General features: G+C 48.5%; 1 protein-coding gene and 1 long non-coding RNA gene across 3 annotated transcripts in view; one reads left to right on the forward strand and one right to left on the reverse strand.

Annotated features, from left to right (window-relative positions):
• LOC144113075 (uncharacterized) overlaps positions 1-11,066 on the forward strand; it is a 48,455-nt gene extending 37,389 nt beyond the window's left edge. Inside the window, exon 2 of the long non-coding RNA XR_013310606.1 lies at positions 10,689-11,066. This is a non-coding gene — a long non-coding RNA (uncharacterized LOC144113075). The remainder of the gene's footprint in view (positions 1-10,688) is intronic.
• LOC144113074 (Kv channel-interacting protein 4-like) overlaps positions 1-25,060 on the reverse strand; it is a 507,008-nt gene that overhangs the window by 263,434 nt on the left and 218,514 nt on the right. The window lies entirely within an intron of this gene.

Consider the following 25,060-nt stretch of genomic DNA (forward strand, 5'->3'; position numbering starts at 1 on the left):
CAGGAACGGACTATGGTCTACTGTGATTGAATGTGTGCGTAGGTGGTGTCTTCTGGAGTGGGCGATGTTATACTGTGAGTGAATGTGTGCATGGATGGTGGCACTGCAATGGACTATGTTCTATTGTGACTGAATATGTGCATAGACAGTGACTTCTGGAGTAGACTTTGTTCTGCTGTGAGTGAATGTGTGCATATATGGTGACTGCGAGAGTGGAATATGTACTATTATAAGCGAATGTGCTCATACCGGGGCAGATCCTACTGGTTTTAGGTCGTTATTAACATATAAATGACGCTACGGTGGAGCAATTGCCGGCAGAGTAAACATGGCTAATCCCACCTGTATCATGCAACAACTCAACTCAACTCACAGAAACGACACCAGCAGCGGACCTGGCCGCAGCGCGACCTGACGTACAGCGTCCAGAAGGCCTCCGCCATTGGAAAGGGATTCGATACACGGTCTCATACCGTTGAGGACGATTAGAAGCCGGGAAGAGTGAGGGAAGAGGGGGAGGCGTGAAACCATTCCTTGTCACGCAAAAGCGGGCAGACTGTATAAACTGTCCAATTTCAGGCGTGCTCAAACCTAGTAACGGACGTCTTAGAGATCTCATCAGAGCGCGGGTAACCTCTGGAGTTTCTCGCGAGTAGTGCATGAGGGGGAGAGCGTCCTGGCGAGGCTTGCGGCAGCCGGCGCGCGTCCCAGTCGACCGAATCCGACCCACGCCGCCCACCGGCATTCATCGGAGCCCGGACACAATAATACGGCCATATCTGCCGGGCATAATTAAGCGGGCTCGCAATTAGTCCACGCACTCCGGAACGCTGACGCGCACCGCGGACTCGGCACTTTTGAAGGCCGCGCAGTGGCGTCTCCCCCCCCCCCCTCCCCCCTCCTCCCCGAGCGCGCTAGCTAGCGCCGAAGCACGGTAGAGCACAGAAGGGAGGGGACAAGATTCTGCCTAATCGCGGCGTGGACGCGCGGTTCAGATGGCCGCCGGGGCCCGGCCCTGCGCAGCCCCCGAAGAGCTAGCCCATATTGGTTGGCCCCGCAATAAGGGTCTTCGCAATCTGCGCTTTGCAAGTTGTCGAAGCTGCCGCCGGGATCGCGTGCTCAGCTGCTCGAGCGAGCCGGTGTTCGCGGAGCTGAAAATTTCGAAATGAGTTTCGGGTGTCAACGGGGCAAACAAATGAGCTGGGCGCCAGGCCCTTTTGCAAGAGGAAGATAATGCACACAGTTTTGTACGAGGGAAACAAGCGTAAAAAGAAACGTCGGACACGATGTTGGTTCAACTTATGCTACCCTATCCACACGCACTTGCCGAAATAAGGTGGACACTGCATGCACAGTAAGTTCTCTGCAATATTTCTCGCAATTCGCCTCGCATCTGACAACTGGAAGACGCGATCTTAATAGCTATTTCTGCGGATGTTAGCACTGGCCAACACTGCTAGATTAGAATATTTGTGCTTGCACGGGAACAATCCCGCTTTCGTTCGCAGCGTCTGACGCGGCAGATATGATGGGTGCTTAAGCGTTTGTAACCGAAACTACAACCGCGGGTTTTATGTGTAAAAAGTGCGGTGTTACCTCCAGTGTTCTTCAGTTAAGCAGTAGCGTTTATTCAGTAACTAGCAGGGAAAATCTCCCAGCGCACACAAGAAGTGTTTTTTTCGTGTTGTCGTTAGTACTCAATACTCAGTACATGTTGCGACCACTGCTTCTTTTTTTCTTTTTTATCAACCAAGGCATCGGGTACCGTGCGCTCCTCGACCATTCATTTTTGGTGCTGCTGCCTCAGTTTTCGTTTCGAGTTGGCACATTGCCGAATATATGAAGCATCGCAGTGGCAGCATAGTATCTTTCTAGGAAGCACCAGAATATCGTAATCTTTCTAACGGATCTTTCGCGTGAACCTGTCTTGTTCGAAGAAACGGGCGCAACTTCACCTGTTTATCTTGAAAGACCCTAGCAGTGCCCCCTTTTTCAAGGGTAAACAGCGCAAGGGGTTTGGTTCTGGGCCTTACTATGGGGATTATTGCACATCGGCAGAGTTGAAAATCTCTTGCAGGTCGGAGAGAACCTAGTACACGCGCCTCCAAATCTCGGAATTACCATGGATGCTACCAGGGCTCCACTAGACGCTTAGGAGCGTATTCCCTAGGCTCTTTACTATTGACATAGGCTCCATACCGCTCCTGGGTAAACGGTGCTCTTGGAAGAGTGTGTACTCTTATGCCTTCGCTTTCACTGTGAACAAGGAAATCATACACACTAAACACTAATCTGCTCAAATGGTGGTTACCAAGGGACACATACTGTTTCAATTCCCATGCTCTAGACATTTATTCTCTCGCTGGAAAATAAAAGCGGTTCATCTACTGATCGCATACCCGTCGCCAATTGAGGGGGCATTTGCGTCACGTGACTCGATTTTATTCCCATCCTGAACCGTATCTTTTTCGTCATGTTAGTAAAAACCTGCGTTTACGAGGTTGATCTTGATCAACCTCCAACCAGGTTGGGTATGGGTGCATTTGTTTTCTAACGGAATTCGCAACGAAGGGTATTATTGTGTAACGCCCATAATGGGCTGTTACAAGGAAGTAATCAAGACTATATTACGTTAGAATAACATTTAAGGGGTTTTAAAAACTAATTCAGATATCCGTTTAAACCGAATGCTCCCTCTCCTCTGACGATCAGCAATCGAAACAAGCAGCGACCAATAAAAATATGCAGACAGTCGAAGGAAATGTTATTTTCGTGTTTTACAACCAACCTGTTAACTCAGGACACATCAGAAAGCATTATTCTCGATCTGATGGGCACCACCACAAGAATCACTTGGTCTCGCGAAGCAGCAATTGCATGCTTTTGTGCCGGCACCGTCACGGTTTGTAAAATATGCTTATTGTTTGTTTGAATCTCAATTTACGGTTAGTCTTTCACCATGTCTTGACCTAGAGTGCACGCGTAGCGTCTGAAAAAAATAAACAATCCTTGTAATATAAAACCCGCAGTTCACACCAACGGCTTGGGGGAGATACAAACCTCAAATACGCTGTGCACGTTGATTTTGGAAAGAGCGGCCACAACTTTGCGAAAAACTACGTGCAGTACGGGGCTCCGTATAATCCCGTGGGAGTGAATACGCCTGCTCGTGCCGGTGGGCGCAGCCGTCTGCTCGACAGTTTCGACTGTCCTTTGTGCTGTGGCGATATGAAGTGCGATGTGTTTGGTGTGCAGAGGTCATAATGAAACCGGTATATACTCGTGTGAAACGCAGTATATGGCATTAAGGGGCAATTTCGCTAGGTTCCATAGCAACTGCTGTACGCGTACTACCTGTGCAGCTGAGGGCAACGTCGCTGCTCGAAATGCACTAATAGCAGCACGATTTACTTAAAGGTATGAAAGGCCGTGTTCGATTCGATGGGAGTTAAGCGCCGTTCGGAAGCATGTTCGCGAGAGTGGTGCCGCAAGGATAGAGCCACGGTCGAACTGTCGTGGGGTGCACACCATGCACGGCGCTTCTCCCAGCGACCGCTTCGTCTTCCTGCCGCCGGGCGGACGGCGGGGCGGCGCCAACTGTCATCCTGTCCTCCTTACCTGCGCGCGCCCACGCCCTCTCTCGTGGAACCCAAACATCGTCCCACGCGCAGCTTCAGTACCGCTGAGCTGTTGGCGCGGGTGACCGTCCTTGGGCATGAATTCACCGCGGTCGTGGCCCCTGCTCGTGTACTAAGTAAATTAATCTTCCCGTAGTTTTCTCATTAAGCCATAAATGGTTGTAAAATTACTTGCCAGAGGCTACCTTTAAAGCCTCCCTGTGGGCATGGAAAAAATGCCCTCTGCATCCCGTACCAAATCCTTGTAGGAAGTAATAATATTCCAGTTGCGTCCAGAAAACATCTCCTTGACCGGGAATAAGTTAGTTACTAAGGTCAGTTCACAAGAGGGAATGCGCTAGATGACAAGTGATTTTACGCCCATGTAGGCATCTTTTGTAGCGATAGCTACATTACAGTACCATTTCGAGCCTTCAGCGTGGCGGCGCCGTGGCTACCATGGCGCCGCCGCCATGGTGGTGTGGTTGGTCACGTGGCGCGTTGTTGGTCACGTGTTGCGGAGCACCTGCCGGCGGCGCGGCGCGCCGGCGAAACAGAGTGCGGGCGGGAGGGGGGGGGGGTGAGAGGGGGAGAGTGAATCCACGTCCAGGGACAAAGATGAAGAAGGAACGCCCAACGAAACGCAGTGGCGATAGACTGACTTTGCAGTTCGACTGAGTGAGTTCCACTCGGCCAGCTGTAGCTATCGCGTCACTCCAGGTTTAACCAGCGCTAAACCACAGCCAATTTTTTGGCTTAGGGAGTACGGATCTCCAATGTCAACCACTGATTCCTTTTTAACGCGTTTGCCGTGGCTAAGTGCGTTTTGTTAATGTTTTTTACGCAATGATCGCTTGCTCACCAGAATTAGTTTCGTCAAACCCTTTGAAGAAGAATAACAGTGATGAAGGCTGTTTCAGTGGGGAATATACGCGAGAGTATACGCTGATGGGATTCAGAAAGCAGCAACGGGAAGCGGTCTTCTATACCTGTTGTTAAAACCCCGCTACACAACAGAAGGGCTGAGTGCCTCGCTCGTGCTGCTGTGCGCATTTCGATCTGGCGCCGACGTCTAGGACGCGCGCTCCCTCATAATAACGAGGCAGAATCTTTTTGTTTTCAGTTCTGCACCGCCGGGAACAGCAGACACATCGTATAAAAAAAGAAGAAAGGACAAAAACGCGCCAGCTGCGCCTCGACGTCGCTCGGAGGCTCGTACGAGAGTGCGCGGAAGGCAGGGCGGAAGAAAGGAACGCTCGCGAGCGGAAACAGCGGCGGCACCAGCAGCACGGCGCGCATACGTGCCAAGGAGCGGCCGTTTGCCTAAGCAGGGGCCGCATCAGCATAAACGGCGCCTTTTAACTGAGCCCAATGCGAAATAAGCAAGCGAAAAAGTTGCAACCGACAGTTTAAGAGGCGGCGCGCTGCAAGATCCAGCCTCCTACCGCCCGGCTGACCGAGTAAGAAAAAGAGCGACACGACCGTGTGTGCTTGTGTGCGTACGTGTGCGTGTCTGGTGCGCGCTAGAGGGCGCGAGCGTGTGTGTTTTTATTTGTGCGCGCATGCGGGAGCGCCGGCACGATAGCGCCCTGTGTCCGAGCCGCGAGCCAGCTCTCATCCGGCGCTCCTATATGCGTCATTTATATTCTTCACGGTGGCGTGCGAAACAGAACGACACGCCGCTGCCGGCAGCTTTTCTTGCAGTGCCCGCGCGGGCGCGTCCGTGGTCGGTAGAAGTGCGCGCCCGAGGCTCCATTAACCGCCCGGTGCTTTAATGAGCTGCTCGCAGCCAAGCGGCCGGCTGCCGGGAGATCCGTTCGAGACGGCCCCGTGGTCTGACGCGCGCCGCGAAGCGCCGCCGCTGCACGGCGCATCTATCGACTGCGCGGCGAAAGACGGAGGAAGCGCGAGGAGGAAACGGAGGCGAGAAAAGTTGCGACAGCGGATGGACAGAGGAAAAGGGTTGCAGCGCGACAATGCGGCCAACTTGCTTGCGAATGAACAAACGTTCTGGCTTAATTCCGGTTCTTCGCGAAAGCTGGAGTTCCATGCATATAAATTGCTCCTAAGGCGATCGGTTAAATGCTTGGGTAACACTTTCGCGGACGCAATATATGGCCAGCGACAATTTCCGAAAGCTTCGCCAGTACGGACCGCTGCCAGGTGTGAGACTCTGTGGGGAAGGCAGTTTCATCTTCGCCGAGACACGCGGGTCTGTCGTCTGCAGACAACTTCATCTGCACAAGATGGAACTTCACGGTTAGGAAAGTTACACTGTGGCTTGGAGGTTCACTGTTGAGAACAAGGCAACGATGAAAAGACCCCTATTTGGCACCAACACGCGGAAGGAGCTATTTAGCAACTATGGCGGTCCACAGATGAGATTTCGTAGCGTGGGAAAGACACTCTGACACGCGTAATTCGTGGCACATGCTATCATGTCGCCATTCAAAGACGTATTACAAAATTTGACGTTCAGCTGGTTCATATTGCGCGTGGCTCTCTCACAAGTGCTGAGCCGTGTTGGAGCATCAAGAGGACAAAATGGGCTGGATACTGGACACAGTTAACATCCTTTTGTCTCTTCGCACTGCATTTACTTAAAGCGGACAAATGCCAGCCTTCATATTTTGCTCGAGCGCGCTAGTAAAACATACAAAAATAGCGGACATGACACATAACACGAAGCGCAAACTAGCAACTGCTTCTTACGTTTCATTCAGACCAACAAAGCGGAAGCGGAGTAGAACCACGTAACAAAACTAAATGTGAGGAATACGTCTGTACTTTTAAAAGTAGGATAAGATTAGTCCGGTTTCCCACTCTACAAAACCTGCACTTCTTACACAGTTGCCTCCCGTGTTCTCGAATAATTGCTAACGCCTAGATAACCTCTCTTTCTCGATTTTCCTTGCTTTTTCATTTATTCTTGTTGTTTTGAAAACAAATCTTAATAAACACGAATTCGTTTATCATTTCTCCTGAGTACTTCGTGTCCGTTCGTTTTTTTATATTCTGTCATTCAAGCCAAATAATTTAAAAAACCGACAAGTCAAAGTCTTTTTTTCTCGCCGTGACCTCAGTCCACATGCGCCTTACTGAACTGGAGGGCCCCTATTGGCGCGTAGAAGCTTTTCGTAAAATATGACGTCATTACCTCTAATCTCTTTCTCCCTAATTCTGTCATTCCCTTTCCCTATAGTGAAGACCAGCTGACACAAGCCCACCTCTCATCCCATTGCTCACATTAGAGTTCTCTCTTGTCTATCTGTCGAATGGCCGTGCGACACCTACTTCCTTACGGAAAAACGCTGAATTTGCGCAAGCTAAGCGGCAGTGTGTATTTAATTAATCAGAAGCCAACGCATCGCACGAGCACGCAGGCACATGCAGTGCCATTCACTTCGTTGCAGCGGCAGTGATTCGACAGGGGAATGCCCCACGATACACCTGTTTCACCGGACGAACTGCAGCTTTCCCCCATTTGCCTCTCTAGCCCGAGTCAAACACGGCCGTACAGAAAGAAGGCCGCTACCTCGACAGAGCAGGTGGGCTCGTGACACTCCCGGTCGTTAATTTTATCAATTCTTCCATTTCCCGCCCTTGTGCCGGTCAAGCACCGCTTCGGCTGCCTGTTGAGTGCGCGAGGAAAATCGAAACATTGTGATTATCAGCTCCTCCGGGTCTTCCCGCCGCCGCCCGCCACTTCGATCCACTTAGCTCTTGCGTTCTGAGGAAAAGTGAACACGGAAATCCACTTCGCGTGGCGGCCATTACTTTGCATTTGAGCCCGCGGACGAGTAAAAAGGCGGAACAAAGAGATGAAAGCAGAGGCCCGCTTTATCCTGCGTAACAACCATCGATCGACGGCACATGTTCGCACGTAGCAGCGAGTGGGTTCACGCATGGCTGCGCAAATTGGCCCGCGGAGGGCGGTCAAATGGATACACAGGAGTGGCTCAAATCGCTTTGCAGTTTGCACGCTCTGGCGAACATTGAATGTGCAGCCGGCTCCACCTATTGTGGGTGTCCTGCTATGCGCATATCTCGAGCTTGTTGTGGGTCTCGCGAGCGCTCTTGTTCAACAGACCTGGTTGTGAAATGAGCGGACCATAAAACTGGCCCCCGCTCTTTGTGCGCTGCGCTTTCGAGTGCTCATTACGTCCCAGAAGCGGTAGGTGCGCTTGCAACATTCTCCATTGGAAGCCTCATTATCAGCGGCTGTCCGTGACCCGTAAATTCCTTTCGACTCTCCGTAGTGAGAGGTTTTGTGCAAACTTTCCGCGAAATAAAAGGGCTTCCCTTCTAAGTGTGACTACTTCTCTCCATAAAGGCTTTTTTTGAAGCGTAAACTAAAGAAATGGAATTACAACAACAAGAAAGCATTTCAGTTCATTCCTTTTCGCTATTCGACGCTTGCTTAGGCGACACCACGCTTCCCCGAACGCTCAAGCTATCACCGCGATAGAATACACGGCGTGGTGGTTCATGTAAGAATGGAACAAAATCGAAGGAGCTGAATCGCTGTTCCTAAACTGACCCTGTACGCGTATGAGGCCGAATGGAACGAATGAATCTAATGCGAACCCTCCAGTACGCTCATGCAAATTTTGCGGAACTTTAATTCTGCGTTCGCAACTGAATAGTTGTCCATGGTATAGACAGAAAGCTTTAATAACAACAACTAATTAATAAATAGAAAACACTTTGTGCAGTTACAATGACAAATCATAATAGGTATGAAGTACTTCAACATGCAGTAAATTTTAGGCCTTTTTGACTAAGAATAATCAAAGGCAATGCATTCAGCAGACGGTGCGAGTTATGATGAAACGTGCAGGGAAGCTCGAACGCGTTCAAAACATGCCCGATGATTAGACAATTCATCAGCATCAGCAACCTCGCTTTGCATGGCACTAAGATTTTGTTTTGACTAGAGAGCTACGCGTCATGGACTCCAAGTAATGGTAATTTTTACCACATTGCATGCCAGGCAAAGAAACCCCATCATTTATAATCCCCTGCACACTTCGCGTAGAGAGTTAATTTTGTTATAATGAAACAATGCTATAAGTTTATGCACAGTGAGCGATATTATTTGCTGTAATAGTGTAACTTGCGCGAACACGCAGTGTTTTTGGCATATATTCTGCTGCGCCAGACACATTCCGCGAAATCCGCACAGTGGCTCACAGTTTCTGTTTTGAATACGTTAACATTGATAACCGAAAACTTTCCGGTGCAAAAGCCGGAAGGAAGGTCGAACCGGCCCTGTACAAGTTCGTCAATTTTTATGCGACAGCGTAAACCCGTTCTGCAGAAAAGCCGGTGTCGGCGTTTCTGTCGTCGTTGGCGTTACCGAAAAATCCGGATTGGTCGAAAAGGCGGCTGTTATAAGAGGCTCTTATAGCTGGCGCCAGCCACATTAGCGGCGCATCGTATCTTCAGCGATCGGGGCAGGTGCGAGCAACGTGCCACGCGCACGGGCCGTCGTCTTCCTGCTCACTCGCATACACACACGGAGCAGACGATGGCTCTCACGTCACAAGGGTCGCCTCTCAAGCTGCTGTGCAGCAGACCCATCGCTGTATGCCTATAACCGCGCCTATGTAGCCTATACAGGAATCGGACCCCTGACCCTCGGGTTGCGAGTTACGCTACCTCTACGCCAAGCAGAAGACACGTTCGTAAACGGCTTGATTAAAGGGGGGCTTTATATTTATACCGTGCGCTCTTTGACATAATGATTTTGATTGTGGAAGACGAAATGGTGCCTGCGTGGGCAAGAGAAAACGCTGTCGCTCCATACCCTTAAACGCGGAGCTGAAGTGTTCCCCCCCCCCCCCTCCCCAGTTTTGAAGCGATAGCTTCATTACGCTAGGTAAAGCCGATTTCGCCGTGCGTTGGCGGTCGACCTTCAAGTGAGCCAGAGGTCAAGTGTGGCTATAGGCCTTAGCATATGTGATCCACCACGGTGTCGCACCACTTGACCTTTGGCCTTTGCCCTTGATCTTTCGATTCGCTGGTAGAGCGCGCTAGAATAGGCCGCAGCGTTCATTGGGTGACCAACCACTCGCGATGAACCATTAATGTAACTGCCACCTGACAGGATGACAGGGTGGGCGCGCTGCCTATCCGGTGTGCGGAACGCACTCAACGTTACCGACGCCAAGCCGCGTCTACTTGCCCGATACACCATAGTTTTCGCTCTCTAACCAAGTTCAGCAGAAGTTAAACCGCAGCTAATTTTTTTACGGGTTCTTATTGAAGTGAAACCTCTCATGCCGGATTTCTTTTCAAGCAGACCTGGCTTGAAGATATCAAAAATATTGTACGAAACACTCTTCTAACCTTACAAGCCACATTGTAGTAGGCAAATTAAGGTTCTGTGCATATAAGTTAGCTTGAACAACATTTTCTATTTGACTAAAATCTTCAATACGAAACGCTACTAGCTTAAAGCAAGTCGGAGTCATTTAACAATGAGATACAATGACGAATTAAATAAACAACGGTTCGAGCTTTACATATAAGTTAGTGAGGAACCTATTGTGTTCCTAGTAACGCTGAAATTAATAAGTAACATTAACTAAAGACAGCCCAGATGAGCACGCCATTTCATATTTGGCACTGGAAAGGGCAGAAGCACAGCAACTTACGCCTTATGCCCGCCTTGTCTGGTGTGAGGTGAGAGAGGCGTATTATTTTTTAGTTATTTACAATACTACCGGTCTTACTGCAAGAACACAGCAGGGGCAATTAATACATTGAAAACAGAAAACAAGATTATTATTCATGGGCCGAAAAGGGAAAAAAGAGACAAATTGGCCGCGGCGAAAAAAAGATTTGTCACCATTAACAATGGCAGGCCCAACTTTGCCATGCACTCAACATCGCATATATGGCGAAGCTGTAAAGGTGACTTTTTTCCACAAGACTACAAAGCCGGGCTAATGAGCAACGCAGTCGTCGACCAGATCAAACATTGCGGCGCCCTGATGGCGCTTTGCCCGCTACCGGGAACAGGGGGCGAAGCCGCAACTCATTCCGTGCGCTGTCCTCTCCACGCAGGGCTTGCACATCCCGGGATTCGACAACGGCGACTGGCGCTCCTTCCTTCTCGCACCGTGTGCGTGTGTGCAGAGCGCGTTCTCGCACGCTTCTGGGGGCGACACATGATCTGTGTGGGCAGCCTGGACAAGCGGGGGAGACACGCGCGACATCTGGGGCCGGCGCCGACACGATGGAGCATGTCGATGTCCCGACACATTAACTGACCCGCGAATCAATGCGGCCGCTCGGCGTCGCACAAGGACGTCGATACGTCGCGCTGATCGTATCGCGCCGCCCTCCTCAGAACGTCATTTGTTACCCGGGGCGCTGAAAAGTGCCGCAGATTGCAGCACAAAAGAGAGGCAAAGAGAAGAAATAAAAAGGCACATTCCCCTCCGCCCACTGTTTTAATTTGCTTTCACCGAGGCCTTTACAGGAAGGAAGAAAGGACGAACCACAAAGCATCTTCTTCCGTGGGAAAAGGCAAGCCACGCATTCGTTTTCTTTTGAACGGTGCTCCGTGTGATTTGTCGGTGCAGCAGCTTTCGTTCCTGGGGTACCGCGCTCCTCACACTGAAAGTCGGCTGCCGGAAGCGCAGGGGCTCATTAAGAGTCGCCTCTCTTTAGAGAGCGCAATGGTGTCGAGAGTACATGAAAAAAAAAATGTGATCATCACGGTACGACAGCGACTCCTGTGAACGCACCGACATAGATTAATAGTCAAAACGGTCGCATAAATGGGCGGCCATTGCTTTGTTCGCGTAGTTTTTTCTTGTCTCGATGTGGACGTACTTGAGCGCGAGAGTGTTTTTAGGAGGTTTAGAATCATAGATTAGGCAATTGAGTTGGAAACCAAATTGGTGCGTGCTTTCGGGACCTTTAGTTTCATGATACTACACTTGACGCGGAAATCAATGCGCGAGATTACTTGCATGCTGGGGTGCGCTTGTGTACGCAAGTTCCGTGGCAAATACTTTTCATAAACTGTACTTCTTGAACTCGAAACAATTCTTGTATCTCGCTATCAGTTGCGGGCGGCAGCCACGGCCGGTCGCTCGCTCGTTTCTGTTACTTTCCGTTTGGAGAGCATACAACGAAGTAATTTGGTTCTATAATGCACAGCACACAAGGGATGAATTCCGCCTGAAGGTCACGCTTCTTGAACTGCATTCGGGCACCGCATTTTTACATAAGGATCTGGGAGGGGTTTCTGTTCTGTTTCCATGCTCATATAAACGAATGAGTCATCAATATGATGCGTGGAAACTCAGCCCAGTGGAAATGCCAAAAAAATATTACCCCGTTAAAAATAGAAACATTAAAAAAATTACGGAGCTATAGGTAATAGCAGGTGTTATTAATCTCCCACTCACTTCCTTAAAGCATCCACTAAAGATTCTTCGTGATCGTCTTGGCTGAATTTAAGCAAGCAGGCGCCAAACAAGTCTTAACAGCGAAACCGGTACAGTGCTGTTGCCAGCTTCTAGTGTTTTGGTACTATCTTAGCCGCTCGAAATTGCCGTAACATTGAGGCTGCGCTTCTCACGGCTCTCGAAGCACAGAACGCGTTCACAGCAGTTATCGTAATTCCATCCTGTGGTATCATTTCGTTAATATGTTAATTTCTCTCTTTTTATTCAAAGTGCATAAAGTGAGTTCTTACCGATATTTGAAAAAAAATTAAAGTAACAAAGTCAGTTTCAAATATTCATTTTACAAACCAACGTTGCCCCCGCCGCGGTGGCTCAGTGGTTAGGGCGCTCGACTACTGATCCGGAGTTTCCGGGTTCGAACCCGACCGCGGCGGCTGCGTTTTTATGGAGGAAAAACGCTAAGGAGCGCGTGTGCTGTGCGATGTCAGTGCACGTTAAAGATCCCCAGGTGGTCTAAATTATTCCGGAGCCCTCCACTACGGCACCTCGTTCTTCCTTTCTTCTTTCACTCCCTCCCTTATCCCTTCCCTTACGGCGCGGTTCAGGTGTCCAACGATATATGAGACAGATACTGCGCCATTTCCTTTCCCCAAAAACCAATTAATATTATGAAACCCACGTTCTTCTACTCAGAATGCGCTTAATGAAGGCATGCGCACTCGCGGAGAGAACGATATGGACCGGGTTTCGGCCGTCAAACTCTTGTGGCTAGTTCCGTAGCCAAAATTGATGGGTGTTTCATACGTATGCAGATAAATACCGCTTGTGCGCATGGGCTTTGAACTTCTCCGTTTTCTCTACGCAAAGCGAGGGGAAAACTGAAACGCCGACGCGTGTTTCATATTCTGTCTGCGACTGTACGTGGCGTCTTGGAAGTAACGTGAGGCTTCACGTTGGCTGCTCCAGAAAGATTACCCTTGCGCATTGAAAATGTATTCACTTGATATAGGGCCGACGCACTGTACAGTATGCAACCTGTTTCCAGCTTCCCGTTAAGTGATCGATGTGTTTTTATTAGTACTAACGTATACACCTTGTTACCATATGCTCCAGAAAAACGCTTTCATCTTGCCGACTTTGACTTCGGTAAATAATAAGCATGAAACAAAAAAAATTACGACAAGCAAGGACGCAACCCCCGTCCCTTTCAGTAAAAGCATCTATTTAAACTGATTCTGAGCTTTACACTCCTCTCTTGACGATTTCCAAGGCACTGAGGAAGGATTGCGGCATTCGCGGAGGAAAACACATGCATTTAGGGCACCCCTCTTCGTTGCACTGAGCAAGTGCAAAACCAAAAGCGAAAGTTTTTGCAACACCGGATTGGTAGCAAGAAACGTGAATGAGCATACATATAGATAGGCGGAAACTTCTCTGAGTAAACTTCTCGCTGTCGTTTGCTCTGGGACTGCGGAGTTATATTTGGGACGCCATTTATTTTTTGTGGAGCTTTGCGTCTCAATCGATTTTTGAGAGCTTCAACCAGAAATAAGTCTAAGGAAAAACGAAAGCGCTGAATTTATTTCACATCCATGCTTTCATAGTTATAGCCCATCTTACTGCTTTGAGTGCCCTTCCCTTTGATCCACTTTTGGTTTGACTGAGGCCACTGACGAAAAGTATTTGGGGCGTGCCATCGGAAGGATGTTTTAGATATTTTTTTTAAAGCTGCTTTTTTGTCCACCCAATATTGATGGCTGTCTCTCTTCAGAGCAGCGGCCAATCCATCTCCTCGTGTGTCAGCGCTACGTAATGCATTGGAGCGCGTCAGGATAAATTCGATGGAAGAAATATATGCTCAAGCAACTGTCTAGCGGAGCGTATATATATTTCCTTAAAAACTTAGCCACGTTTTCTGAACGAATCAAAACTTGCTCTACTGACTCGAAGACGATACCACCAATAATTATCGCGTTCTAGTGCTTTGAGTCAAATAGGCAAACTGTGAATACAGCTCTTGGGGGGGGGGGGGGGTCTCCTTGGCACCCAGTTGAACACGTTTTGTACGGAGAGCAACATTAACATCCGTCTATTAGCACTAACGGCTGCCGCAGTGGATCAGTGGTTATAGTGCTCGGTTGCTGCCCCGAAAGAGGTGGGTTCGAACCCTGCCGTGGAGGTCGCATTTCGATGGAGGCGAAATGCTAGAGGCCCGTGTACTGTGCGATGTCAGTGCACGTTAAAACACACCCCAGGTGGTCGAAACTATCCGCAGCCCTCTGCTACGGCGTCCCTCATAGCCTGAGTCGGTTTGGGACGTTAAATCCCATAAACCAAACCAAACCAAACCAGCCATTGACGAGTGGGCACGTTCGTGTCAATCCGTTTTCTGTCACAGCGCAAGAAAGACAAAAAAAAGTAACTATAAGGCAGCGCTGACTTACTTCTTAAAATTTGAACACTGCATAAATAACACTTGTTGCTGGGCTAGTTGGTGCATAGTTCTATGTACAAACGTTAGCGCAGAAGGTGGACAAGACAACGCGCATAAATAAGTTCGTCGAATAAAAGTTCACTTCGAAGCTGGCGATGTACCGTAGTCATCTCTATAGTCCCTGTGTTTGTTGCGGTCTTAGAGAAAACGATCGCGCCATTAGTCGTTCTTTGACACGCCAGCCAAAGCTATAAACAATCGTCATGTTTGTTAACAAAGATGGCGCTGCGGTCGGCAGCGACGCGGGGTGTAGGCAAAACGCCTACACTGCGCCAAGCTACGCTGCCTTCGAAACCAACAGGTGTATGCGAATATTTCAAAACGTGCGCGTCGCTTGTGGTTAGAAACATTTTTGCTGATGCTCGTACAGTAGTTCTGTGCTTTTTCAGCCCGTTCGCCAGACAGAATTAGTAGGTGGAGCGCTGCATCGGGTGCTTCTCCACTCCTAGTTGGCGGCAAGCAACAGCGCAGTGCTACGGCAGGTGAAGGCACGAGGTATGGGGAGGAACTAATCGTCCACAGTTCTCAACTTAAGCTATGTTGCTATGCTATGTTGCTACAAGTTCTCAACTTATGGGCCGATAAAGCATATCCGATCGCTAGTGCAAGATAGGACGACGTGATGCACGACGCGAATCAGCTTTCTCCGCACGACGAACCTTGTAATGTGCTTCCTATTTTCATCGAGCCGCTTCACTCCGCAGACCGTGGAAATTAATTGAACAATATAGCTGCTTTGAATAAGGCAAATGCGATCCGAGAGCTCCACGAGCGCATGCAGAGACGTTTTCCTCGAGCTCCAAACGAAATTTACGCTCACTCTGCTAAGCTATAAAATGTTGCTTCTTATTTTAGAATTTATTCATGTGTGCGCATTCTGCTTGATTGGAGTGGCTTTTGGCGTGGAATTTGATGTGTTTGCCAGGTTCTGATCGACTTACAATGTGAAAAATTCCAATAATTTGGGAAATAGCACTGCGCGACATTGTCGAGATCCTAGAGTCGTTGGACTGGTGTTGAAACGACACCCCTTTTGAAATTCGCGAAAATGAAAACAGAGTCAAAACCGTCGTGCGTGCTACTACCCGAGTGCGATGCTTCTTCAAGCGTGGCACGGTGTGAACGCTGAAGGCGACTGGCGGCAGCTTTTTGTCTTTTTTTTGCACGAAGTGTTGCTCGGGACGTCGTCCGGGTGATAAGCATCTGAAAATGGCCCCCTGCGTTCAACTTACGATCCCAAGCACACGGAATATCGCGCCTAAACTTATTCTGAGAGCACGACTGAATGAGAACGAGTTGCAGGCGTTACTTGATTTTTGCACAGTTCACCACGCGACCGAACAACAACGATGCGAAGTCAGAGGCAGAAACCAACTTATTAGATTTGAATTCAGAAACGCTATGCAATAACCCAAGGGGTGAAACGAGCTCGGCGTAATAACCCACGAGCAAATTATCCGCGACGCCGATCCGTCGCCGAACTTGTCTTGCTCCTCGGCCTCTGCCCGTCGCTTTCGCGCCTATCTGACTGCAATAAACTCGTGGAAACTTATGCCTCTTTCTTTCTTTTGCATTGCGGCTCAACCAACCGCACCACAATTTGTCGGCACGCCGTGAATTGTGCCCAAAAACACGCAAGCGTGGCGCACCCGATGCGAAAGGTCCCGCTTTTTGCCTACACAACGAAAGTCACTGCTGACGCCAGCGCCACCACATCTCTTTGACGTCACGGCCTGACGCTTGTCTATAGCTGTGTACCCACAGAAGATGGAAGCAGTCTGTCATACGACGGAGCACAAAGTGCAGAAAAGAACAGAATGGCAAACTGTGCAAAGAGCAAAATGTTATTGCAAAGAGCAAAATGCTACAATAATCAACCGCGAAAAATTCCCTTCGGTCTGGTTTCATTCTTCGAAGCAAGGAAAAGAAAATAGACGAATAAACTAAGCCACGCTTTTGGGACTGCAGAAGTACGGAGGCAAGCGCGCATTGATCGACATGTGGACGCGCATATGTGGATCCAAGTGTTTTGTTATTTAGCGCCGTTCACTCGAACGGTCGCTCCCAGTGGCTGTTGCGTTCCACCAACGCTATCAGAAATTCGGTCGCCCATAAACCGCGACATTCACTCTTCGCAGCGACTCACGTTCGCGCAGCAACGCTCGGAATGCGAGCGGACGGCCGCCTTTGGGCTAGGAGGAGGGGGAGAGGGCGGGAGGAGAGGGGGGTGGCGCGACGAATGCCCCCATGATTACGAGCAGAGAAAATACTGAGCGGGGTCCAAAGGAATGTAAACAGACCCTGCATCGTCAAGGCTTGCAAGGGAGGAGAAAGAAGAAGCGACGCATCTCGGGTCTCCCCGCCCACTGAGAGCTAGCCAAGCCATGCCGCCGGTTCTGCTAGACGAGAAAACAAACCCCCTCCTGTGCAGAGTGGCAGGTAGGTGAAAAGGCGAGGGGCTGGCACAATGCGCGAAGTGTGGGCTCGCACGCGCCTGGTTCGGGCGTAAATTATTCGACGCGCCCCGAAGATCTGTTCCTCGCGAGTTGCCGAAGGCGAGTGACGCGGCAGTTTATAGGCGCTCGGCGAGGGCCGCGGCACGAAGGTAAATAAATGACGGGACCGTAACGCGCGGGCGAAAGTTGCGCGCGACACTTGCTGCAGCGTCATTCGGCGGGCAGCGCTGCCGCTCGAGCGCAGCCGGAGCCCTCGTGGGTTACTGGAGCGCCCCCATGCACGCGTCTGGGAGGGAGAAAAGTGAGTGACCCGACGCGAGCAAGCACTCTTGTCTGCAGCCGAGTTGACAGGGTAAGACGCCCCTAGACGGGCAGCCGGAATCCGAGGGCCTGCGCCGGGGACAAACAACTTACGGGAGTGTCTTACTCCGCAAAATGAGAACGCGTCGTCTGCCAGACCTGGATAGCAGAGCACTGAATCAACTGACGCAAGGTCAAAGAAGAAAGGTCTCCCATACTGCGTGTTTTTGCGCGGCCGTCATCCTCTTACGAACGTTCAATTAGTGGACGGTGCGCGAGTTGAGTTTTGGGTGGTTGTAAGTTAGGCAAGCGATTAGCCTCGCGTAATGCTGCTAGCGATTGCTCCACCGTATAGCGGTGCTTAATAATTAACGTCGATCATTCGTGGAACTTTGCTGTCAACACTGGCATCTATAGGCGCCAGGAAGTCTGCAGCCGCCACCGTCACCATGTGTAGACCAGGCTAAGTGCGCGAGTGGACATGGTAAATACTGAATACGAGGAATACATTTTGGGAGAAAGGCTGCCGCCGTGGCTGAGTGGTTATGGCGCTCGGCTGCTGGCCAGAAAGACACGGGTTCGATCCCGGCCGGGGCGGTCGAATTCCGATGGAGGCGAAATTCCAGAGGCCCGTGTACTGTGCGATGTCAGTGCACGTTAAAGAACCCTACGTGGTCGAAATTCTCGGAGCCTTTCACTACCGCGTCCCTCATCCCCTCATTTGCTTTGGGACATTAAACACCCATATATATATATATATATATATATATATATATATATATATATATATATATATATATATATATATATATATATATAAATATATGGCTTCTATATATATATATATATATATATATATATATATATATATATATATATATATATATATAAATATATGGCTTCTATATATATATATATATATATATATATATATATATATATATATATATATATATATATATATATATATATATATATATATATATATATATATATATATATATATATATATATATATATATGGCTTCTATATATATATATATATATATATATATATATATATATATATATATTCACACTGCCGGCACAGGCCAAAGCAGGAGTTGCAGTTTTACAAGTACACATTTCTAATGCATGTAAAATACAACAAAAAAACAGAAAAATACTATATATATATATATATATATATATATATATATATATATATATATATATATATATATATATATATATATATATATATATATATATATATATATATATATATATATATATATATATATATATATATATATATATCCACACACGCACGTCCCCAAACCATTTTTCAAGTCTTTCGTACAAACATAAAGAATAAAAGATAGACGTACCAGAAGACGTAATATTGTTCGCTATCCACGATAGATCCGCGGGCTGTAATCAAATGACTTCGATGCTTCATTTTCGTTGTGCTGATGTTTCTACCCTTTCCTTGCTTTCTTTCCATTGGCGTTTTTCTTTTTTATCACCGTTGTTCGACCACTCCAAGAACGGAAGCACGAAATGGTCGTGTGTGAGGCAGGAAAGAAAAAGGGGTCTCAAAAAGCCCTATACACGTAGAGGAGATACGTGTACACGTCGTAACCAAATGCCGACAACCGCCCACGGGCTTTTACAACCTCTCTACTGCAACGGCCAGCATTTGTGCGGCCAGTGTGCGAGCTGCGACGTTTGATGCCGCCCCACTTCGCACGAAGCGATCGGGGAAGGGGGGGGGGGGAGGTGGGACGCGCTTACCCCCCTTTTTTTTTCTCTTGGACATTGTTTCTTTTATTAGCATTAAAGCCTGCAAACCCAGTCGATAGCCCGGAGGTGAAAAACTTCGGAAAACTTGGCTCGGTATAGACAGTATTGCAGTATTTTACAACGATGTAGGGGAAGCAGAAACACGAACAAAATGAAATTTTTTTCCGCAACGCCTCTAAGGCAGAATTTCTCCCTTTTTCTCACTCATGCCGTTCTAGTAGTACTTGGAGGGACACTTCTAAAAAGAAAGAAAGAAAGAAAGAAAGAAAGAAAGAAAGAAAGAAAGAAAGAAAGAAAGAAAGAAAGAAAGAAAGAAAGAAAGAAAGAAAGAAAGAAACGTTAGTACTACTGCCCGGACTACGGCAGGAAAAGGCCGGTCGTCGAGGACTTGCAGGTGTCGATGGCGTTCATAAACCTGTCACTAAACAAAAAAAAAAGGTCACACTTGCAATTACTTCCGCGCAGTAGGCACCAATGTATACTTTTTGTCTTCTTCCTTTAGAAGCCATGAACACACCGCGAACATAATCCTAGTTGTTATAGATTTGATGTAGCTACAACATCGTGCGTCGGGCTCCTAAAATGAAAGTCGAACAAGAAAACAGCGGCGTCCAAGACCTCGTCAGTGTCTGGCGGCTGCTTCCATAAGCATGTATGGGCTGCCTCTATTGTCGCCTCGTAACAGAAAGGCTACCCATTTTTGTCTTCAATTGTTGTTTTTGGCATCCGAGTGTGATGTGGGCAGGGCTCGTGGTGCTTCTCATTTGTAGCAGTGTTTCAGTGCTGAGTCTAAAAAAAAGTGAATAAAATAGACGCACGCCTGGCCTTTTGGTTTCATCCCCACAGCTCTAGCAGACCTCCTGACAACTACGAGCCCTGTTGTCCAAAGCACAAACAGGAGTGAAATCGCCTTCGCTGAAAAGCACTAAATCTCTTTACCGCGGAGTTATTAAACAAAATTTCGTCTTTTTACAAGATCCCACCTGCACAGTAGGAGCTAACAGCGTGTTGTAGAAACGGCTGACAGTGCTTCTCGCCACTGACAAGTGTTGAAACAATCAAAATTTAATGCAGGCACTTTGCAGCCCACCGAAAGAATAGTCGTGTGAGCTGAGGTGAAGAATATTCGATGTGAAACACAGAACACCCGAAAGGCAAAAAAAGAAGAAAAAAAACGAGAAATTGTTGCTTGTTTCAAATAGCTGGACCTGTGGTACGCGAGGCCCAATCCTGCGTCCTAACGTGCCCGTTTGTGCGCCTATAAGCTAGGTTAAAATCCCAAACCACTGCCAATATTTCTGACATAAGATATTCGCCGCAATAAACTTAGTTATCAGTATTTTTATAATTTTTTTTAGATGTACACCGAGCGACTCATATTTACGGAGAAGCGAGAGCAGTGCGGCTCTGATGCTTAATTTAGTAACACCGGGCCACCAGCCCCTACCGGGTCCATCAGATTTCCCGCTCTTCCTGCTGGCCTGAATATTTCAATGAAGAATGTTTTGTCACGCCTGAAATAGTGTGTGCCGAATTACACGTAGAATCTGCTGTGGGACTTACGATTATTTATTGCTCAGTAGCTCTCATCATTCATTTTGTTTTTTTCAGCTTTCTCTAAAAAAAGAAAAACGCGAATTTACATAAAATTAAGCTGGAAGGCCACTTCTGCCACAAGAAGAGGCGACATATGCAAGTTTTACGACCATTACAAAAGGACATTTTATTGTTCCTGACGTCACAATCTCGGCAAAAAAAACGGCAGTTTATTCCCGCCCGTAATGTAAGGCCGCAAAGTGACCATCATAAACTGTAGATCCCGATGCAAAGAGTCATCCTTATGAAAGAATTACACATCATATAGAATGTGTCTTTTGTACACAAATTACAAATTCGCGAAACCATTTCTTCAATCAGACTTTCACTGCCCGTGCTCTGGGGATGAAAGATGCGCATTTGATGACGCAATTGTGACGCGGAAGCGCATTTATTTTTACGAGCACTGTACGAGCATACGCCTTTGTACTACGAGCCAGTCGTACGACGAAAGCAGGGGGCAGTACCAGGTGAGCGCGAATTTTTGCACTCCGGTATGCAAGGCTTCCTATCTGCCGCTTTTTTTTTCATTCAGTAACTACTGAGGAAAACAAAATTAATAGTCAAAGAAACAAGCGCATCAGCTGTAACTACCACTATTACCACCCTCTTCGTTTCAAAGTAAAAAAAAAACGGCAATTTCAAGAATTGGCCCGCAAGTTTGCGTTATAGCGGTAATACGGTAACTTGATGACGTCATTACAGCGGATGGCGGCGTTTTGCCTTGAGTTGACCTCTCCGTAAAAACCACCGCCTTCGAACGCCACTGTCTGTGCTGGTTTGGTGTTACTCGTCGACCTCAGTTCTTCGCTGAGCTTTAATTTTGAGAGAGGTTCGCGACTCAATTTGTCATCTTTGCAATTAAGAGCATTTACGTAACACGAGTGAACGTTTGACATGAGCGGGAAAAGCCATTGAAATTTCATCTATAGTACCACATACAAGCCTGTCACTTGTCCGTTTTTTTTTTCATTGCGACAGTGTGCCTGCTGGCATAAGGTATTTACAAATACAGGTACACAATTGTCCGTTTTATATCAAATCTATTCATGGATGCACTCAATGCCTGTACTTAGTTTTACAGAGTTCCTACAGCGAGCGAGGTTAACCTGAAAGAAATAGGAAGTCAACGATTTCTTGTCGGCCAATGATTTTTGCAACTTTTGTTTCTCTGACCGAATACGCTTTCGATTAAAATGTCGAAGGTCTCGCTCGCTGTCCACAAAAAAAAAATTGATTTAGCACTGGTTGAATAATTATGCTGCTCCCTCCGTCTTTTCTTTTAAACGCGATAGCGTTGAAGGCCCCGTTCTCAAGAAAATCCGGTGTCGGCACTGCCGGCGTAGGCGTTGTGAGCGAGAAATCACGAGCATGACTCTGGCAGGTGGTGCCTAGAAAGCAACCTAGGAGGCAGGTGGGCCACCTAGGTCACATGTCGTTGCAACGTCATCACAACCTGCCCACCGGATAGTGAGCAAATTAATGATTTGCCGCTCTGGAAGAGCAACCTGGGCCGCACAAGGCCCACCGCTGGGAGCACCTGACATCGCAGGGCAGTGGTGCGCGCATCTCTTAAACGATGCACCACTGCGCCGGGAGCGGTAAAAGGACTGCCAGGGATGTATGAATGTAAATGAGTGAATGACGTTCTACATATATGGGAATTAAGCTATCGCGTCATAACCTTAGCTGTCCCCTGCATTTTTTTTCTTTTCATGAGCTCAGCAACTAAGTGCAGGCGGCTCTCGTGGCTCGAGTGAGCCGTCACCGACAGTGGACTTCCCTGCCTCGCTTTATTTTTTTTATCAAAGACCGGCCGCCGTCTCGGCGGCTGGGTCTCTGCTTCCCGTCCGGGAGCGGAAAGCAATGCGGCGCATGGCTGCCCGTCGGCGGGGGCGCCGATTGGAGGGCCGCCACCTCCTCCTCGGGCCGTGCGGCGGTGAAACGAGGTCCCGCATCGGGCGCGGTCGATAAGCGGGTCTTGTCAGGCGGCCGTCGCGGCTCGGACGTTTCCGGTGCTCGGATGGCCCATCGGCTTCGGCGCGGGGAAGCGTTCGCGCTCCGTGCCTGGAGGGAGCGGAGGCGAGCCGAGTGTGGTCTAGCGCGAGGTTCCCGGCGGAGTCCCAGCCGTAGTACGGGACGCGGGCCGGAGGACGACAACGACAGGCCTGCAAATAACGAGGAAGGGGGGGGGGGGGGCTTATCCACGTCTTCAATTTGCGAACGTCGTCTCCAGCGCGACGGTGCAGATGGGGAAGTCGTTACTGCGCACGGTCCCGCTCTGACAGCTCATTCGCCCATGTGATGGCGCAGCGGAGCGTAATCGCTGCCACGACGGAGGACGACGAGGGGTCGAAAGCGCGCCGACGCGCGGCTACAGTACAGCTGTGAAAAGACGGGAGGCTGTAGCTCTAATCCCGCGTTTCTACGGTCGATGGCTAGCCATTGTGATGGTCTGCGTGCCAAGCAGCCAGGGCAGTAGCTGTGGAAAAGACAGCCTTCCAGAGCCAGCATGCCTTGCTTGCGGTCAGCGTTCAGGCCGATGAACAGGATTGCCTGCGTTACTTCATCCGTGTCAAATGCGTGCGCAAAGATATATTTGCGTAAAAAAGAAAGGGAGGTTGGCCAAGTCGGCTCCCACCAGATGTCTCACCGACATTACTCGACTCTAGACCACGGAAGAAGCTCTATAGACGCAGTGAAAGCGCAACGAAAATGGCCTTTGTCCTTAATTCTCATCCAGACTTAAACTTTCCTCATCTGACCTTTCGCCACATTGACTCCCTCAACAAACTCAGTGAAATGTCAAAAACATCCATCGAAATCGAAAGTGACTCAATCCCTTCAGTGGCACCTTAGGTCGAACGTTAGGTCGAAGTAAATCGAGAGAGGCAGAGAAAGAGAGAACTTTAATAAGCGTCCTAGGTGCCCCTCCTCAGATTAAGCTGGCGGGTTCAGTGCCGAAGGAGGCACAACTGTCTTTATATGCGTATTAATAGAAAATTACACGCGCTATGGCCATGAATACGTGCGTTTAAACGTTTGCCTTGACGCGAACAAATGGAATACATTTCTCCCGTTCGTTGCCGGAATAATAGACTGCTAATCAGAGCTGTGCAAATAAGTAGACAAGGCTTAGAGACTTTTTTTATTGTCTGGTTGATACCTCAGAATAACCCCAACGCTGTAGAGAGTGATATATGCCCGCGTTTGTGCTCAAGAGTGCATACTGTATATAAGCCAATTTAAACCAGGCAACAAGATTTCGCAGGGCCGGGCCCAGACAAGTACGAAAAAAATCACACTTCTCAATTTTCCCCTCAGCCAACGCGAAAGAGTAAGCGTTCTCGAGTGTTTTTGCTGTCGGTTTAATTTGGCTCTTTATTCGCCGGTGTATCGAATAAAAGCCAGAGAAATAGCGCGGCGGACAACAAATAAGATATCCAACAAAAGACACGGATAACCGCGAAACGCCGGCGCAGACGAGACATGTGCAACGGCCTTATTTGATTATGCGATCTCATTTGCGCCCGGGCTGAGTGAGCGTCATCTTCGTGTCGCAAAAGAGGAGGCGAGGGCTGGGAAAGCCGAAGGGGACGAGATTCGAAACCAATCTCGATGCTGCAGCCCCCCCCCCCCCCTCCTCCTTCCGGATCTAGGGAAAGAATAACGCGCTTAATCACTCGAAGGCCATGCCCCGGGGGTCGTACATTCAGCTTTATGCAAACGAGAACGCCCCCCCCCCCCCCCCCCCCGATTTCCCGCGCTCACCATTCAAAGGCGTTAAATAAAGGTTTCATACGCCGAGCGGCGGCAAGATATTGTGCCTGTCCCTGCACGGGTGCTCGGCATTTTTGTGGTTCTGCAAAAAAAAAAATAAGAAGAAGAAGAAACAGTCGATCGCTGGCCACATTTTCGCTTTGGGAAAAAGCCTTTAAGAGGACTGGTCACTGTGTACTTGTTTTTGAATTTTATTTTATTGTTGTCGTTGAAAGGGAGCGATCAGCGCCCAGGCGTGCTTATGCTCAGATGTTACTGAGCCCCCTGCTAGAATAATAGCGTGGTGCGTGTGTTTATGAATTAAGCGCAAGTTTGATGAAATTTCAGTTGTGCAGCAAAGGGTGCAACGAAAGCGCCACAAGAGACGAATGAAATGCGGGGGGGACAATGCAAACAAGTTATGAAGAGCAGCCAGTGCACATTCCGCGTGACAGCACAGTCCGCCATCGTTCGAGTCGCCTTTACGAAAAATGTTATTTATGCGCCTAGTTTGCATTTTTTTTTCGTTCGTAATTTCGTTTCCCTGAATAGTTCGCAACTGTTCTCTTGAACACAAGAAACACATCGCAGTACCTGCATTTCCAGGACGGTCAGTAACGTGATTAT

The sequence above is a fragment of the Amblyomma americanum genome, chromosome 1 (genome assembly GCF_052857255.1).
Source record: "Amblyomma americanum isolate KBUSLIRL-KWMA chromosome 1, ASM5285725v1, whole genome shotgun sequence".
Taxonomy (NCBI): domain Eukaryota; kingdom Metazoa; phylum Arthropoda; class Arachnida; order Ixodida; family Ixodidae; genus Amblyomma; species Amblyomma americanum.